This window comes from Camelus ferus, chromosome 27 (genome assembly GCF_009834535.1).
Source record: "Camelus ferus isolate YT-003-E chromosome 27, BCGSAC_Cfer_1.0, whole genome shotgun sequence".
Lineage (NCBI taxonomy): Eukaryota > Metazoa > Chordata > Mammalia > Artiodactyla > Camelidae > Camelus > Camelus ferus.
Window position 1 is genome coordinate 26061622 of NC_045722.1, and position 20240 is coordinate 26081861.

The 20240-nt window shown below is 44.5% G+C and overlaps 1 protein-coding gene and 1 long non-coding RNA gene across 3 annotated transcripts in view; both read right to left on the reverse strand.

Annotated features, from left to right (window-relative positions):
• The window catches only part of GABRB3 (gamma-aminobutyric acid type A receptor subunit beta3), a 224166-nt gene that overhangs the window by 98251 nt on the left and 105675 nt on the right, over window positions 1-20240 (reverse strand). The window lies entirely within an intron of this gene.
• LOC116660275 lies at window positions 2884-19508 on the reverse strand. The gene is made up of 3 exons (XR_004315721.1): window positions 19498-19508; window positions 12358-12359; window positions 2884-3498 (listed from the first exon to the last, which is right to left on the reverse strand). It is a non-coding gene; the product is annotated as an uncharacterized LOC116660275 (long non-coding RNA).

Consider the following 20240-nt stretch of genomic DNA (forward strand, 5'->3'; position numbering starts at 1 on the left):
CAGTGTATCTCAATCTTCTCTGATTTCTTTCATCAGCATTTTAGAACTTTCAGCATACAGATCCTGTATGTGTTTCATTAAGCTATCCATAAATATTCCACTTTTCTGGAGTCATGAAATCCAATTAGTATTCTGATTTTATTTTTGGCCTCCACATGTTTGCCAACACGGATTGATTTTTGGATGTTGCGTCCTGTGACTTGTCAAACTCACTTATGAGCTGTAGCATAATTTTTGTAGGTTTCTTCGGATTTTCTATGTAAAATAATCATGTCATTTTCAAATGCAGGCAGTTTTATCTCCTTTTCCAATCTGTGTAACTTTTCTTTCTTTTTGTTACTTTACTGCAGTAGCTAGAACTTTCAACAGCAGGTTGTAAAAGGATTAGGACCAGACAGCTTACGTGCTCCCAACCTTAACAGGAAAGTGTGCAGCCCTCTGCCACTAAATGCGATGCCACCTGTAGGCACTTTGTAGATGCTCTTTTACCAAGTTAAGAAATTTCCCTTCGATGCCTATTTTGCTGAGAGATTAGATGATGAGTGTTGGATTTTGTCAAATGATTTTTTTACATCAAATAATATGATGCTATGACTTCCGTTCTATACACTGTTGATATGGCAGTTTACATAGATTTATTTTTGAATGTTAAACCAGCCTCTTATAGCAGGAAAAAACCCCACTCCATCACGGTATATAATCTTTTTTTTATATATTGCTGGATTCAACTGAGGATTTTACATGGAAGTTCATGAGAAATATTGGTCTCTAATTTTCCATCTCTCTCTCTCTCTCTCTCTCTCTCTCTCTCTCCCTCTCTCTCTCTCTCTCTCTCTCTCTCTCTCCCACTCCCTCTCTCTCTTTCTCTTCCACTCCCTCTCTCTTTCTCTGTCTTTCACTGACTTTTTCTAGTTTTTGGTATCAAGGCAAGACTAATCTCAGAAATGACCTGGAAATGGGTTAGACATGTTCCCTCCCCTTCTATTCTGTTTCTGGAGGTTGTACACAGTTGGTGTTAATTTTTCTTTAAGGTTTGGTAGACTCCTCCAGTGACAGCACCTGGCCTGACAACCTGGGGGTGGTGCTCTGTGCTACACATTAACTTTGTTAGTAGTTACAGGTTTGTTGGGTTGCACATGTCACTTCAGCTGACTTTTGGTAGTTTCTGGTTTTCAAGGAGTGAAAAGCTGCTTGTATTGGTCCCTTATCAATCTTTTAACAGTAGCAGGACCCAGGGTGCTGTGTCTTTTCCATTCATAATACTGACAGGGTGTGCCTTCCCCTTTTATCTTGGTCAGTCTTGCTGTTTATCAATTTTATTGATTTCTTCTTCAAAGAAGGAGCTTTCCATATCATTGATTTTTCTGTTTATTTCTTGTTCTCCAGTTCACTGATTTTTTTTTGCTCTTACCTTCATTATTCCTTCCTTCTGCTTGCTTTGGGTTTATTTTACTTTTTTTTTTTTTTTTTTTTGGTAAGTTTCCTGAAGTAGGAACTTACATGGTTTTGTGATGTAAGCATTCAGTGCTATAAATTTCCCCCTTAACACTGCTTTAGCTGCATCCTATATGTTAATATACTGTTTTTCATTTTTATTCTGTTCTATGCTTCTTATTTCCTCCAAAACTTCCAATTTAACCCATGGGTTATTTAGAAGTAGGCTGATAAGTTTATAATTATTTGAAAATGTTCCCACTGTCATCCTGCTATTGTTTCTAGTTTGATTCAAAGGTGGTCAACTTTCAACTTCAGTAAGGTTTGCTTTGTGGCCAAGAATATGGTCTATCTTGGTGAATGTTCCATGGGCAATGGAAAAAAGCGAGCATCTACTTTTGTTGGGTGGAATTCTGTGTATGTGTCAACAGCCACGACTGTGCTGTTTAATTCTTCTCTATCCTTGCCAATTTTCTGCTAGTAGTTCTACCAACTATTTAGACTGGGGTGTGGAAGTCCCCAGCTCTAACTGTGGATTCATCTATTTCTCCTTTCAGGCTCCTGCTTTCCGTATTTTGAGGCATGCTCATTTCGGAGTGTTGCATCTTTCTGGTGGGTTAATTATTCAAGAGCCTTCCTTGTCTCAGATGGTTTCTTTCCTCTAAAGTATACTTTTTATTAGGTACTATAACAAAGCCTGGTTTCTTTCTTTGTTAATGTCTACATGGTATATCTTCTCCTTCCTTTTACTTCCATCCCAGCAACGTAACTGTATTTAAAGTGAGTTTCCTATATAGAACATATACATTGAACCATATATATGTTTTTAAATACATCTTGCCAATTTCTGTCTTTTAATTGGTTTTTTCAGACAATTTACTTTTAAAGTAATTATTGATATATGAGAGCTTAAGTCTGCCATTTTATTACTTGTTTTCTTTTTGTTTCTTCTTTCCCTCTCTCTCTTTCTTTTCTTAACCCTCCAGTGAGTTATTTGATTTTCTTTAGGATTCCATGCTGATTTACTTATAACACTCTTGAGAATATCACTTTTTAATGTTTTGTTAATAGTTTTCTAGATATTAAAATAGAAATATAACTCATCACAGTCTACCGGTGTCAACACTTTACCACCTCAGGTAGAGGGGAGAAACTTTACTTTCATTTAGTTGCCTTTATTCTCCTGCTTATAAAATATAATTTTCAAAAGGATTCATATATACATATGACTGAATCACTTTGCTGTACACCTGAAATGCTGTAAACCAACTATACTTCAATAAAAAATAGTAATTAATTTTTAAAAAAATAACAAAGAAACGTAAAATATCTCAATACTTTTATATTGTTTAAATGTTAGAATGATAGTATTCTGGATATGTCAGATTAAGTAAAACATATTAAGTTTTTAAAAGTATATGTATGTACATAATTTTCTTCAGTATTTCCTCCACACATGTTGATCATCATATCAAATGATTTACAATTTTTTGCTTCAGCCTCTAACATGATTTAAGACAGTAATGACAAACAGGGGACTCTGTGTTCTTTTCCTTCTGAATTTCCATTACTTCTGTCATCATGTCCTTTTTATTTAGAGAAATTCCTTTAATCATTCTCAAAGGGTAGGTTTACTAGCAACAAATTCTCCTTGTTTCTCGTCTGAGAACGTATTATTTCTCCCTCACTACTAAAAAATATTTTCATTGGGTACAAAATTCACCGTTGATAGTTTTCCTTTCAGTATCTGAAAACTGTGGTACCACGTCCTACTGGCCTGCATGGTTTCCTATGAGAAGTTTGCTGTCATTCAAATTGGAGTTCCCCTATAAGCAGTACAACATTTCTCTCCGGCTGCTTCAAACGATTGTTTCTAGTTTCCAGAAGTTTAATGATGACATATCTCAGCATGGATTTCTTTGGGATTATTCTGTTTGCGGTTGGCTTTGCTTCTTCAACCTGCACATTTATACCTTTTGCCAAATTGGGGGCGTTTCAGCCATTATGTTGTCAAATACATTTCAGGCCCACTTTCTCTCTTCTCCTCTCCTGCGACCTAGATACCTCGATACGAATGAGAGCTCCTTTGTCATTGTCCCCCAGGGCCGTGAGATGCTGTGCATTTTTTTTTCTAGGATGGTTTCTCTTTGTTGCTCAAACTAAGTAAATTCTGTTGACTCATCCCCAGGCTCACTGATTCCTTCTTTCTCATTCTCACTCTATTATCGCGCCCATCCAGCAAGTCTTTAAATTTCAGTTGTTATATTTGTCAGTTCTATAATCTCTACATTTTAACATTTGTTTCTTTGGTGAGATGGTCTGTTTACTCATTTGTTTTAGACTGTCTGTCACCACTCACTGACGCACTTAAATGAGAGCTGCTCTAAAATCCTTTCCAGATCTTCATACTCTCCAATTCGTCTCGGTATTGGCAACCGTTGATTGCCTTTTCTCATGTAACTTGTGATCATCCTGGTTCTTGGAATGAGTGATTTTTCTACTATTCCCTGGGTATTTAGGGCATTATGCTAGCAGACTGTGGATCCCATCTAACCTTTTTTAGCAGGTAGTCCCCATGGACAGGTACAGGTGGGTGTGAATGTTCAGCTTCCCGCTGGTCCCACCTACAGCATCCCAACAAAGTGGGGTACTGAGCCACACTGCCTAGGAAGGGTGAGTCAGGGTAGATGCTCAGCTCCCTTCCTGGTCCTACTAAAACCTTCCTGGGGGGAGGGGGGATGGACTCACACCACCTCATCAGTTCCGAGCTGGGACGTACAATCAGAGTCCTGCCAGGACCCAGTGACACCAGGTGGAGGGGAGCAGCAGGTGACTCACTCTGCTTTACTGCTGTAGAGTGGCTATGGATGCTCACCTCACTAGGGGCCCCAAAGGCACAGTGTGCGGAAGAGAGAGCAGGAGAGGGGCCGCTAGCCTTTACTCCCACTATCTCGTTGCATCTCACTGTGGGTCTCCAGGCAGCCCAGCCTCTTCCTTCCACCTTTCAGAGCCTTCCCTTGCTGTAGCACATCCAGGGGCTTTTAGCTGTGATGGGGAGTACCCGAGAGGAACAGGACTGCTCCATCTGGGTCAGACCTTTAGAGCTGTAACAACTGTTGTAATGAACTTGGCTCCTAATTCCAGCATCCATCTCCATTCTGATGGGTCAGTTGCTCTCCTTCTAATGGCTCTCCTTTCAGGCATTTGTCTAGTAAATTGATTGGATTCCCGACATTGCGATTTTACCTTACTGAGTGCTGGGCATTCTTACTTTCCTATAAATATTCTTGAGCTTTCTTTTGAGATGCTGTTTAGTTATTTTGAAACAGTTTGATCCTTTTGGATCTTCCTTTTAAGACGCAACAGGTGGGACCAGAGTTGGGCTCACTTTGTGGCGGATCATTCAACATTGTTGAAGTAAAACCCTTGTCTACTCCACGGTACTGCTTCTGACGCCCCGTAAGTGATGCTGTTTCAAGTCTGGCTGGTAGGAACAGGCAGCTCCCAGCCCTGAGTGAGCTGGGAGGCTCCTTTTGGGTTATTCCTTCTCCAGCCTCAGGTACTCCCCAAACATGCATGCACGAGTCCAAACACTCTGTTGAAAGTTTGAGGGGGATCCTCTGTAGGTTTCTGGGATTCACTCTGTGCTGCTCTCTCCCCACTGGTACCGTGTCTTGTAAACTCTGGCCACCTTGGTCTCTCAGCTCTGTGTCCTCTACTCGGGGACCCTGCCAGTCTCTGCTTGGGCTGCCTTCTCCGCGTCACATCCTGCAGGCTCTCACGGCAGTGAGCTGGGGCGGCCATCAGGCTCACTCCTTTTCTTCTCATCTTTTGGGGTCACAATCTTCTATTGTCTGAAGTCCACTGTCTTGAAAACCATTGTCTCTCATATTTTATTTTGAGGGTTTCTTTTATTTAATTTTTTACTGAAGTATATTTGATTTGCAATGTTTGTGTTAGTTTCTGGTGGACAGCAAAGTGATTCAGTTATATATATTCATATATTTTTTCATATTCTTTTCCATTATGGTTTATTAGAGGAGATTGAATATAGTTCCCTGTGCTGTACCGTAGGACCCTGTCATTCATCTATTTTATATACAGTAGTTTACATCATCTAATCCCAAACTCCTAATTTATCCTTCCCCTACACCTTTCCGCTTTGATAGCCACAATTTTCTTTTCTCTGTGAGTCTGTTTTTTGTGCTGAAAAAAACACACACACAAAAATATGCGTTTTTTCAGATGGAATGATAAATCCTATCCTTGCTACCCCATCTTGTCTACAACCATAATCATTACAATGTAACTATGTTCTTCCGAATTATACAATTCTGTGTTTTCTTTAAACACTTCTCTCTTTTCCAGCCGAGCTGACTCCCACGATCACCCGTGATGCTGATCAGACAGAGGTCCACGTCCTGCCTCCCAGTCTCACAGCCCTGTCGGGGGAGCCTTCATGTTCCCGCCCAGACACCGGCATCACCAAGGCTGTCTCTGTACTGCTTGATGACTGAATATAAAATGTCAGTAACCAGGTTTTATACTTTTCCTCAGTCCTCTGACTGGCTCTTAGAATTTCCCAGTTTTCTACCAAGTGACTTACTCATTAATTTATTCTACGAGGCACATGTGAGCCCTCGTTGCGTTAGTTTTATATTTCAAGTATATATTACAGATGAACAGCAAAAAGGCATGTCCTACAGTAAAGTTCCATACTTCTAGGTGTGGAAACTGTCCTCTTTAGAGGACACTAAGCATCGCGGGAGAGACGTCTGCCTGGTCTGCCCCCTTCCCGCACACACTCCACACACACAGACAAGCTGGTGTTAGTATCTTCATCGTCATCTGTTTTACTTCAGTCAAACATACTATTTAACGTTCTGCTTAATACTAATGATCTGAAATCACCTCACCTATGTGTTCAAGCCATCTCTTACCTGCTAATTTATATTAAGCCAAATATTTATACTATCCCTTGATTTAGAACGTATGACATTCATTCCAGGCCGCCTATCTGAAAATCACTCAGCTTATTTGAATGTTGAGTAAACACAATTCTCAACTTTTTTTTTTTCTTTTTGGAATAATTGTTTTCAATCTTTCACTATTCTGCCGTAAAAATTAATTAATACCGCAAAAATACTCACACTGCAATTGTCTCTTTCAGACAGTCTTCCTGAAGAAGCGAAGTGTAGACGGAAGGAATCTGGAATCACTCTCAACACACAGGAGTCAAGGAGCATCATTTTAGTTCTTTAACTTTGCTTTACAAACTTAGGAAGGGATTTTTAGCTAGAGGCCTCCTGTCCCAAGGGTGAGTTGAGGCTCTCCTGCTTCCAGTCTTCCCAGTTTGGAATCGCCGACATACAACTGGGCGCTCTTGTCCTCTGGCTCCTTTGGAGAGAGGGAGGCCCCAGGAGGCAGAGCCCTGGGGCGCTGGGCATCTCGGAGGGGGCCTATGGGTGGAGACACAGCCCCGTGGTCTCACTGTGTGGAACTCCGGCTAGGAGCACACGTCCGATCCAGTCGGAATCTTGTCCTCAGTCTTCCTACAACTGACACAGTTTGTGTCACACAGCAAACACTGAGAAAGCCAAACAGGGGTGCACCGAGAATCAGCAAGGCGTGAGTCCGCAGTGCCACAGAAGGACTGGTGGCCCCAGGGCTCCTGTCCTCGCTGGGCCGAGCTAGGAATTCGGTCGGCAAAGTACACGTGCCCGGTAGCTGTCATCCTTGTGAGTAAGTGTCACATGTGTCTGGAGCTGGTGAGTCAGGACTTGGAAACTTACACCTACACTTGGCCTCACTGCTCCGGGTCCTGGGACACCTCGGGAGCCTCAGGGGCGCAGGCCCCTCCCTCTGACCTCGACCTGCTCCCGATGCTGGTGCCCATCCCGCGTGGCAGCCGATGTCACCCGGGGGCAGGGCGGTCCCAGCTCAGGTCATCACCACCCAGGGGCTTCCCCAGGCTCCTGGCCCCCCTGCATCCCTGCCCCTGCCCTGCATCCCTCAGCCAGCATCACAGACGGGCTGTCAGGAGGCTCACATCTTGCGCGCTCAGTCCTCCTCCAGGGCACACACATAACCGCTCACCCCTTGCTCTGGTTTGGGTGTGCAACGCCACACAATCAGCAGGGAATTGGGGAGGAAATTATTTTAAGGGTTAGACATAGGCTCCCTCACGAGGATGGGAAGCCTGGGCTGTGCCCACCAGAGCCGGGGTAAGCAGGTCTGCGGGGTCAGAGTGTGTGTCTGGCCCTCCCGTCTCCCCGCACCTGCTCAGGAGGACGTGGATGCTCCTGCAGAGAGAGGGGTCCCCAGTGCGCACGTCTGCCTCTCCTGTTTCCATCACAAAGGCACCAAGCTCTTTGCCTGTGACTCCCTTCTATGGCATCTGCCAAGTGTAAAACTGGTTGTTTGTGTAACTGTAGCAGCATCTTTTCAGGGGAAAATGTAACCTTCGGCCGCAGTTGCATTGAGCGTGTAGCTCAATGTCAGATCCCCACGCCAAGCTTTCTGGGACACAGGCAGCTTGCGTCTCAGTCAGAACCCCAAATATCTTAACTGCCACGCAAAACCCCAGAGGTGAATGTTTTGGGGAGGAGAAGAGAATTTATTAAATAATAAATCATTTTTCTGATTCTATACAAATGAAAGCAGATCATTTCACTTTTTTTAAATATGAAAGATGGGTTCCCCTCCTTCCACATCCAGAAACAAGAAAGCTGAGTCACAAATGCACATAGTATTTTAAGAGACTTTCCTATAATATTGCTCATTTTTTAATTATAAACTGAAATATTTTTGTGGATATCTTAAAATCCTCCCTGAGAACATACATAAGGCTCTTCTACAACGTTTCAGAGGCTCAAGGTCATTGCTTTCATCTAAAACAGATGTTCAGGTGTTACTAAAAGGGAACTCAGAGAAGATTCAAGGGCCTGCTAATGTATTAAAAAGAATGAATGTAAAGTCAAGCGCTCTGTCACTTAAAACACGGGGCTGAAGGAACAAAGCCAGCACCTCTAACATACATACAACCCAGCTAAACACTTCAAAATACGATCAGGAGAAGAAAGAGTCGCGTCCGTTTCACCAGGCAGTGGTTGTTCCAAACACGCTCCCTTAATAAATTTAAGTTCCAAACAGACTCCTTGTTGTTCTGTCTGAACAACTGCAGGATGCTCAGGAGCCCCTGCAGGATCCCACAGGGTGGATAAGCCCCAGGGGATGGATGGCTCTGGTTTTGCTTTCTTAGCTTCCTCATGAAATCTCATAGCTGCTCATTTGAGCAGAAACATAGACGTTTACTTCCTCAGATATGTGTCCCCGCCTCTCTTAGGGACAAGAGGGTGACTTCACCTGAAACCACTCTACATACCACCTCCTTTTCAACATAACTGTCACTAGGGACACACACACACACACACACACACAGAGACGCGATCATTCTCCTGGACCTCCACCCACGTCGATTACTTTTTAACCATCTAGTCTAGCATCCTAGTGGACTCTTGAAAGGATACTGAAGAACTGAAATATCCGGTTCTAGAGGTTTCTGGAACAATGAGACATACACCCATGAATAAAATCATCCCGGAAGACATTCTTTGTGCAAGCATGTGCCGAGGGCTGCCACTTACTGACCATCCATCCCTGAGCTCACAGGATCGTGGGGTGACAGCTGTAAATATCTGAAATATTTAAGATAGACGAGGATCAGTGCTGAGGTGGGGAACAATTCTTTTTTTTTTTTTTTCAAATGAGTTTGGAAAGGTCAGGAAAAGGTAAAATCAGTGTGGGGATGCTCCAGAGAGGAGACAGAAATCAGCCTCGAACAGCTTATCAGTGTCAGTCTGAAGGAAAGGAAAGGAAAATGCTAAGCTAAAAACAGATCTCTGCACCCCCATGTGCATTGCAGCGTTTGTTACAACAGCCGAGATACAGAAACAACCCAGTGACCGCTGCTGGTGAACAGACAGAGAAGGTATGGTGTACACAGGTCCAGTGGCATCTTTTTCAGCCATAAGAAAGAACGAACCTTCGCCATTTGTGACAACATGGATGAGACCTGAAGGCGTCATATTAAGTGAAATGAGTCGGATGCAGAAAGACAAATCCTCCATCATCTCACATACACGTGGCATCTAAAACAAAACAAAACAAAACAAGAGCTCACAGATACAGAGAGCAGACTGGTGGTTGCCAGAGACCGAGGGCTGGGGCAGGGGAACAAGTGAAGGGTATCAAAAGATGAAAACTTCCAGTTATGGTGGGATGAAAAAAACATTTTAATGAGTTTTGAAAGGTCAGCAAAAAAACCAAAACAATGTGGGCATGGGTGGTCCAAATGCTCCAGAGAGGAGGCAGAAATCAAGTTGGATTTTGAAGTAAACACCAATCCAGGGGCTCCATCCCCAAGGCGCCCTTGTGCAGGGGACACAGGGAACTACACGGCCAAGCAGGAAGGGGAGGTGCACTGAGCCATGATGGGGCTCAGAAGGGCAGGCGCCTGGGGAGGCACAACGGGAGCCTTTGGAGTGGCTTCAGCTGAGCCCGAAGGACAGCTGAGTCTTCTGGAAGAGAGCAGATAGGATGGAGTAAACAGAGCACGGGAACCGACCATACAGAAGACATCAGGTCATCCAGGAGCTGTCCACCTGCACGTTTACATGGAAATGAGCTGCAAGGAGGAGCAGGCACTCCTAAGGGAAGGCGTGGAGCCAGGAAGACCACTCCCCTCTACTCCTGACGCCTCTTGTGGCAGCTTCTACATCTCTTTCCTGCCCACCTCCTTCCCTCCACCTACAGATACACTTGCATCTCTCCATCCAAAGACACAGCCCGGCACTCTCCCCTCGTGTGGCACCCCATGTGCAGTCACCCGCTCCTGGCTCGCCTCCTTCCATCCCCGAGATGGTGGGTGTGGCTGACGTAGGGCTGCGGTGCCTTGCTGGACCCGTGAGCCAGGAGGGGAGGTCGTGCGGGTCCTGCCTCGTCCCCTTGCCACTCCAGCGCCACTTGGTGATGGACACTCAGAAGAGTGCAACATATTGGGGGAGGGGGGTGGCACTTTAATGAATTTGCATTTTACACAGTATATGTGGAAGGAACACGCATTTATGTTTGGGTCAGAAATGCCAGAGACAATTTTAATACAAGCAGCTGTAAAGAGAAAAGACACTGCTTTTTCCCCACCAGACATATGACAGCGTGTGTGTGAAATAGCGTGCAAATGTACGTCATGGGCAAGACAGACTTTGGGATTTGCAGATACAAACTACTGTGTGTAAAACAGACAAACAACAAGGTCCTACTGTACAGCACAGGGAACATACTCAATGCCTTGTAATGACCTATAATGAATAGGGAAAGGAATATATATGTATAAATGAATCACTATACTTATACCAGAAATCAACACAACATTGTAAATCAACTATACTTCAATAAAAAAATAAAATAAAGACAATATGGAAAGATAAAATAGATGTTATATATATGTGACCAAGTATGATGGAAAGGAGAGAAAAACTTGATTCTTTCATTTATAATATTAGCAACTAATAAAACCCTATCTTACGAACAATTTTTCCAAAAGTTCACATATTATAACTTCATGGAATTTTCTAAAACGTGTTTCATAACCTCTTACATTATTATAAGACTTGGGGGAAGGAGCTGCATTTAAAAAATGATAGAAGTCCTGCAGTTAAGCACCAGGGCATCCCAGAGGGACCCGACTCCCTGGCCAGGACCACAGGGAGTGGGCCAACTGGAGCAGCCTCAGCCCCGACGCCCCGGGACTGCACCCCGGGCTGCCTGGCTCCTCGGTGGTTCCTGTCGGCACCGTGTGGCCTCCTCCACGTTAGGTATTTTATACCCACAACAGTACCGCCACTCCTTGGAAGGTGCCGAGCCCATCTCTGGATATAGAAAGCATAGATCACATACGAAATTCCCTACTTCTATTTGCAAAAAGCGTAGTACACTCTCTGGTTCTGTATTATGAAATCACCTTTGGTTTGAACAAAAATCTGATGAATCTAATTCAACAGATTCAACAGACTGCAGGTGAGGGGCCCACCTGACGGACCTCCTCCAGGTGGGATGTTCTGGGGCCAGGTGCTGTCACTAGCGGGCTGCACGCCCATGTAATGCCCAGGGTGTCCTTCTTCCAGGATAAAAATGCAATGGTTGTGCCCAGACCTAAACCTGCCAGGCCAGGACCTGCGTGCAGAGTGGGGTCTCTAAAGCCACAGTCGGACAAGACCCACAGAGAGCCCTGAGCACACACCCTGTGCCCACCCCCTTGGGACTAGCTGGGCTCCTCCATGCCCCTGGGATCCCAAAGGCAGCACTTCTGAGAGCACCCTCCATGGAGCTCAGTCCCAAATGATCCCTTCCTTCTGCGTCCTCCCTGGGTGGAGTGGGAGCTCCCGGAGGACAACGGCTGTCAATCAAAAGTCCGTCTGATCCCAGCTTTCCACCCAGGCGTGGCCTCTGTTTCCTGATGAATGAATAAAGAAACAAGTGCTTCCACGGAGTTCACATGCAGATACGTCTGCACAGTTCCGCAGCGGAGTGGGAACCCTGGTGAAGCGGCATTTGCAGACTCCTGAGGAGTGGAGAGAACTGGACAACTGGGGATTGGCTCTGCATCCGTGCAGGAATCGCAGACTGGTGCTCTGGCGCTCGGCAGTAACAGAAACAAAGATGGGGAGATGGCCCGGCTGGACAGTGTCAACTACAGAGCAGTAGAGGGCACTGGACCACACGTGTGTGCAAGCCACCTGGTCAACCTCCTGTGGTGCCTGAGCATGGAGGTTTGGGGGGGGGCAACCAAATGACAAAGCAGGAAGGGGTTACTGACACTTAGGAGAACCAGACAGAAAGGAGTTCACAAGAAGGTATACACACAGCTTTCACAGAGAACTGATGACACACACCGCAGGGAAGCCGGGTGGTACTTCATTTAACTCCCTGTTGAGGCTTCCTGTGCACCAGGCACTGCTGTAACAGACCCGACACAACAAGACCCTCTCTGGGGCACGGGGACAACAGGACACGAGTGAGAACTGCAAGGTGGGCCAGTGCTTCAGAGAAGAAGTGAAGTGGACTGAAGGACTAGAGGAATGTGCAGGGAAGCGCTGTCTCTGACAAAGCGGACAGCAAAACTCTGAGAAGGAGACGGTGGAGCACCGAACAGGGTGATGTGATCAAGGGCCCCGAGGGGGGAGCGTTCCAGGCGGGGAGACAGGTACAGGCAAGGGGCCGGGTAGGCGCACAGTTAGACGCACTGGACCGATTAAGAAGACAAACAGCAAGGTCCTACTACACAGCACAGGGAACTGTATTCAGTGCCTTGTAATAGCCTATAGTGAAAAGGAATATGAAAACATATGTGTATGTGTGTGTGTGTGTGTGTGTGTATATACATATATGTATATATATCTGAATCACTGTGCTGTACACCAGAAACACACATTGTAAGTTGACTATACTTCAATTAAACAAAATTTTAATTAAAAAAAAAGAAACACTAAAAGATAAAAGACAAGAGTCAGTGAGGCTGGAGACAGAGCAAGAGGGTGGCGGACTCACAGGTCACGCCCACCGCGCAGGCTCTGAGAGCCGCAGCAGGATGCGGGATTTCACTCCCAGGGGGACGGTCAGCCCAGAGTAACGGGCCAGAGGCACTGGGGGACGGTGGAGACTAAGAGGAGCTGTTCATGGATCTGGATTTGAGGGTGAAGCTAAGGGTGAGACTTTTTACACCAGGAAGGACGGTAGCTTGGAAAAAACTGAAGAAAAAGTGGAAGTAAGGGAATTCCCAGTGACATAAAACCCCATGGTAGTTGTGCCCTCAGTCCCAGGAGAGCTGTCAGCATCCTGGAGCTTGCACGTTTTGTCCACGGAGTTTCTCCCCCAGCTCTGGACGCGAGGAAGGCAGGCTCCATATGTGGGGCTGCCCTCAGTGTTCAGGGGCTGGCTCCTTTCTGGAGGAAGCCGAGGCAGTAAGGGGGCCAACGGCTGGGCTCAAACTCCAATCTTCTTCCCAGGGCACCTGCCCGTGCACCTGTCCCTCACCTGTCCCTCCCTCTTCCAGCCTTCCTGGAAATGGGGGGTAGTCCCTCCCTTATATTGATCCACTCTCAGCTAGAGAAAGAGTTCAGAGCAAGCCACTCCAAAATGTGCCCCTCCGGTATAAGGATTAGTTTGAGCTGAAGGCAATTAAGAAAAAGCAGACACAGGAATAGCTTTCTGCCTGTCCTGTGTTTACCTGAAAACAGAACACAAAGTTCCCCCAATGAAGGTGTTTCACCTCCCACCACGTTCAGTACCAGAAAGAGAATCACCCTTATTGCGGGAGATGAGATGGTGCTTTGCTAGCCAGCCCTTAGCTCCCACTGCTTTCCCCAGTATCTGCCCACAACTTGCCAGCCCTGGAAGCCTGTTCCCTGACCTTATCTGACAGACTTAACACTTGTATGCTTATAGTCTTGGCTGTATGTACAGCACAGCCTGACTTCTGCAGATGAAGGTAGAATTTCTTGATTGACTTTTTTTTAACTCCTTGATTATATAATCTGTCAGAGAAACTGGAATGAGTGCCACCTTTCTGAAAATAAAACCTAATCAAATGCAAAAAAAAAAATCTCTGCAAATTTACTGTTCTTTTGCTAAAATCCTATATAAGCCCACATTCCAACTGCCTTTTTGAGTTACCCATCATGAGATTCTGTGCATGCCTTAATGCACCTCTGTTTGTTTTTTTCTTGCTAATTTGTCTTTTGCCAGGCTAATATGCAGAGCCCCAGACCCTCAGATGGAGAGAGGAAACAATGATGGACAGAAGGGAACAAATACTTTTGAAATTCACCTATCAAGAAAATACGGACATAATGTCATAGTAACGATAGTTTATAATGTGTTCTTATAACAAAGAATACCAAACAGAGCAAGGAATCATTTTAGCCCTTTCTTGATTATCCCCAAACAATACTAATTTGATTAACCTCAACAATGAGAGGTAATACTATACCTTCTCAAAAGTTCTATTCAACAGAGCGACTGTTTAATAGTTAAGCATTTTATATTTATCAAAGGTGAAGACCTTCAGAACAAAAAGAACCTTTGCTTCAGCAATTTATAAGAAAATTACTGAGTCATTCGAAATCCTTTGAGAATCAGAGTTCTCAAAGAGGAACCATATTCAGAATGCCCAATTAGAACATGCAGGTTAAAAGCCAATAATGATTATTCCGCTTAAAAACTAACAGCCTCCAGGCAAGCATAACTTAGCAAAACTGCTCTAAAACATGCTGACTGATGTTTCAGTGGTTCTGGCTCCTACAACATCCAAATCCTAAAAGGACTCTGCAGAGGGTAAAAGGAAAAAAAATTGAAAAAAACAAAAACAGAGCATGAGAACCATTTTCCTTTGCTCTGCAGAGTGGACACTGGTATTTTCCAAACAACCCTTCATGCCACAGAAATCAGAATATTTGTAATGATTCAATTATTCCTCAGTTACAGCATTAGGACCATAGTCTTGGTATTGTCGACTGAAAAAAAAAATGCACAACCTAAAAGTCAAGAATTGTTTTATTTGGTGGACTTTCTGAGGACTTCAAGCCCCAGAGACAGCCTCTCAGATCACTCTGAGGGACTGCTCCGAAGAGGTAGGGGAGGAATCAGGCTGTATAAGAGTTTCTGCAATAAAGACCAGGTAGTCGGAACATCAAAAGATTACTGTTACTTAAAGAAAACAAGACACCTCAAGTTAAAGAACTTAGAGCTTTTCTATGTGTGGGAAGGTGCAAAGGTCTGAGCTCATGGAAGTCATTCCTTCGAGACGCACCGAGCTATTGAGGGCCGGTGTCCTGTTCTTTCCCATCCTGAGTCCCTCAGGGGCACCGTCGGGGGTGGCAGCAGCGGCTGATGACTTTACTGACATGGCAGGTGACTTTCTTCATTCACAGTATCTTGTTCAAGGCACTCACTTCTTAAGCTGGGGAAACTGAGGCCCCAGCGACACCTTCTGAGTGGCACCCCCATTCCAGCTCCAGCCCTGGTCCTTCCACAAAGCCATGCTGCCCACGGAGAAGGCCAGCATGCCAGAGGAAGCCTGTCGCAGGCACTCGCAGTGAGCGCGCAGGATCTGTCAGCAAAGCTTAGCAGATCTGCTTACAACTTGATATCCAGCAAAGGAGATTCAAATTCCCAGTGGAGAGCCAGAGGGCTTGAGGCAGGCCAAATATATATCTGATAAATCAGATCCAGTGTGAGAACTGTCACTTGCTCCTTATCCAGGCTTTTCTCTAGAGCCATCTTTATTTTCTGTCTCTTCGCCTCACCATTTCATCCCAGAGCCTTCCGCTCACTAGCTGATTTCAGCCAGGGGCTCACTAGGTGCCCCGCCCCCAATACTGCATATGGGGGGGGCTGGCCTGGGCAAGCCCACCTGCAGGGCACTGGCCTTGGCCCGGCCACCCCTTCCCCAGCTGGCAGCAGTCACCCCCGGCAGCACAGTTCACAGGCTCTGCCTGTCTTTCCTGAGCCTCAGGAAATCTCCCAAATCCACCTGGCCCCATGCTTCGGTCACCCAGCTATGGTAATTTGCATCTTCAATGACTGTATTATGTCTCATCACAGAGGAGTGAATTTCAAAGCAGGGCGAGGTCACAAAATTAATCTGCAGAGATAAAGGGTCCTGTAGATTTCTTAGCACCACAGCCATCCACTCTCTCTCCACATACATCAGTCCTGGAAGGAGGTGCTGCCAATTTTTAGGACATTTAATGAGGAAGCTGCAGCCACAAAAATAAATAAATAAATGAAGACATGGATTCCAACTGGGACACCGGCAGCTGTGCTGTGGGTAACTGCTGCCCACCGCCCCCAACCCACAGGAGCTGTTATTACCGAATAAAGTCAGATGGACGCTGCCGGGCCCTAGTCCTGGGGAGGCTCCCTGGGCGGGGTAGGACTGCTTTTCCATCTCCGACTGAGCAACCAAATAAGGACCCCAGAAGCGAAGCTGAGATCCACGCAGTGCAAGCTTTAGCCACTGGCCGAAGGATGGAGAAGGGAGAACTAAGTTCACAGATCAACTTCTCACCCACCTGGGGAGAGGGAGTTAATTGTACAGAGTAAAGACAAAGGGAGGAGGAGTGAGGCTAATGATGGGGAGGTGTATGCATTAGTCTATGGGAGAAGGGGCGGGGCTCCAGGCTCCCCACCAACCCACCGAGGGCGTAGGGTACCAGCCCTGTTTATCCTTTGGTCCTTAGAGTCTGGTCTTGGCTACCGGTGGGTGTGTCCTTTAATATGCTAATGTAGTAAAATCAGTGCATAATGAGACTCAGGGTCTGCCTCAGGTCAGATTTGTCCTCGTCTTGGTCCCAGCTGCTGGTTCCATCTCCTTCCTTCCTTCCTTTTTTTTTTCTTTTTTTTTTCTTTTTTTTTCTGTCTGTTGTTTCCTTTCTTATCCCTGGACCCACTAACTTAAAAGATTTCTGTTAACTCCTGCTAAAGGTGTTGGCAGGTTTTGAGCAAAGACCTGGAGCAGTTCTGGCAACAATGTGAACATATTTTCCTGTAATCAGTGCATTTAGTTAGAAACATATAGAGCAAATAGCACTTTGTGCTTCATCTAATTTTACTGACATTCGTGCACTGCTTTTGTACAATGATGCAAGGGAAGAAGTGAACTGTCAGGAGCCCTCTGTCTTCACAAGTAAATGGAAACAGTTCCTTTTACATCAGGATGGGTATAAGCCCTCTGCATTCAGCTACTGTTGATAAAAATCAGAGGGTGTATCGACTCGTGAAAATATTTAAGTATCTTCAGAACTACACAAAAACCTTATTTAAAAATTCCCTTTATTGGCTTCCAATTGAATAAATGTTGGCAATTAGAGCTCATTCTTACCTAAGGAGGGAGACAACAAAAACAGCAAGTAGACTATAAAAGGAAATAATTCTTACGCGTGGTGTTACTGCTCCCAAGGCTGCCACCTTCCCAGAGACCAAGAAAATGACCCATGCGACCAAAAGAAAGTCGCCAGAATTTCCACTGGGTGATTCCATAGAAATAGATATCCCCATAACTCCATAAATATGTACATTTATGTCTAATATAAACATGCTAAAATATAAATGTATTTATAGAAATATATAAATTGAAGTTGTAAGCTTTTTGTGAGCGTCAACAGTCAATAGAAAGGTGAACATTAGCCTAGATAAAAACTAATTTTTTTCATTTTCATATTCCTTTTAATTAAAGGTTATTACAAGATATTGAATATAGTTCCCTGTGCTATCCAGAAGAAATTGGTTTTTTTTAATCTGCTTTTATATATAGTGGTTAACCTTTGCAAATCTCACTCCCAAATTGATCCCATCCCACCCTCTTTCCCCTAGTAACCATAAAATTGGTTACTATGTCTGCAAGTCTGTTTCTCTTTGGTAGATGAGTTCATAATGAACTCATTAGTGTCCTCTTTTTTTCTTTTCTTTTCTTTTTTTTTTTAAGATTCCGCATATGAGCAATCTCAGATGGTATTTTTCTTCCTGTTTCTGGCCTACTTCACTTACAATGACATCTCCAGGTCCATCTATGGTGCTGCAAATGGCGTTACATTAATTTTTTTTGTCACTGAGTAAGTATTCCATTGTATAAATATACCGTATTTTCTTTATCCAGTCATCTATGGATGGACATTGAGGTTGCTTCCATGTCTTGCTATTGTCAATAGTGCTGCTGTGAACACTGGGGTGCAGGTGTCTTAGATGAAAATTCTTAAGTCACCTCCAATCCATGGGTTGAGGACCTAAGGCACACAGCGTCACAAGTTCCTAGATCACTGAGCTGGATCCTAAATGGAGGGTAAATCTAATCATTATATAGTGACAATTAAAATAATTTTTTACACTTATTTGTTCTGGTTCCAGGATACAGAAACTTGGAAACGGATGGCAGTAAGCATGAAAGGGCAGGAGAGAAAGTTTGAAGACAAAACCTCTCGCGCCTACCTTTCCTCAACTTTAAAAGACGATCACATGAGGACTAGAGAAAACCATGTATGTCAGGCTCTTGGTACACTGAAAAAATGTTACTCATCAGCCTTTTTTTTTTTTTTTTTTTTTTTGATAAGAAGTATATAGAAGCTGAGAAGGAATAAATTGTGGTACTTGAATTTAGATAAATTCCTCTTTTCAAGGCTTAAGAAAAATGTAGGAAGCAGCCTGAAAAAACATTTAATCAGATCATGACTATAACAGTTATTAAAACTAATAAACTAGTGGAATGTTCAAACAATAAATCCCAGATGCAGAGAACACCTCGTAATAACAGCAGTATGAGGTGTGAGATGGACGGCCGTCTCATGGGAGCAGCAGAAGGCGTGCCGTGAGCACATGGGGTTTGGCGACTGCAACGTTTTCAAATTTGTGGCAAATCAATACATTCTAAAAATGGGTCTGAATTTAATTTACCTGTGTAACTTGTTTTTAAGTAAGTATATTCTTCTTTCTGGCTATAAAAGATACTTCCTATTTGTTGTAGACCATTTGAAAAAAATAAAGAAGACAAAATCCCTGCTCTCTTAAGATACCTACTATTAATTTTGGGGTGAACCGCCTTACATTTCTATGCTGCACACATGGATCCATGTAATATAACTGAGAGCACGCTTGCACTGAATTTGGTGCTATGTGCTTCATTTCATGTCAAACTGTACTTTGAACATCTTTCTGCATTCAGAATTCTTTGAAGATCACTTTATTACATTCGCAAACTATTATTAAAAGCAGCTCTTCTCCCCTTTCCTGTCTGCCCATTTCTGCTTCCCTCTAAGCTTGAAAGAACCTAATTATTAGAACGAGGGCCCCAAGCGACATTTACTGAATGCACGCCGCGCCTCTCCAACCTGTTGACTCTTCCCCTGGAGGAAAAGAAGCAGGAATGAAGAATTCAGCAGTTAGAGTGACTAGTGCTCTGCCCCCAGGACCCCCTCACAATCCTGCAGGCAGCCCACGGAAGGACGCGACAACATCTGAAGAGCCTGCGGAACCAGCCAGCCTGCACACCATGGAAAATGACACAGAGCCTAGCCTTCTGCCTCAATGATTAACTTAGATTCTTCCCCCCCCCCCCCATTTTTTCCCTTTAAAACCTGTCACGACTGACAGAGTCTTCAGAGTTGGTTTTTGGGGACATGAGTCCGCCTTTCCCCCAGACTGCTGGCTTTCCGATTAAAGCAGCTTTCCTTTCTCCTGACCCTTGCCTCTCGTGGACTGGCCTTTGAAGGTGAACAGCTGAACGTGAGGTTGGTAACTTTATATGGCTGCATCAGAGTTGACTTAACCTGCGCCCCTTTGTAAGTGTTATAAATAACATGGTGATGAGTACCCTTACAGACACAAAGACAGGCGTCCACACTACCGACTGCTCTGTGGGATACACAGTGGAAGTGAATGTACATTTTCCAGTTATGCTTATGTGGAGAAACCCGCCCAGCATGGGTACCCATGAAGCTGTTGGGGCCATTCTGCAAAGCCTGGCCTCGCCACTCGGGCACCTGCAGTTTGCGTTGGCTTCTTAGACCCCAAATAAAGCCCAATGTTGTTTTCATTTGCAATTTCTGGATTATCAATTATACATAAGTTGTGTCACCTGTTGAGTAGACAAAATGTGCCCTTTACCTGGATTTCTCTTCAGATTTGGGGTGATTCTTACCATGGCACTCTTTGTCTCTGACAGTTATTTAACCTCCAACTGACGTATTTTGGCAAGT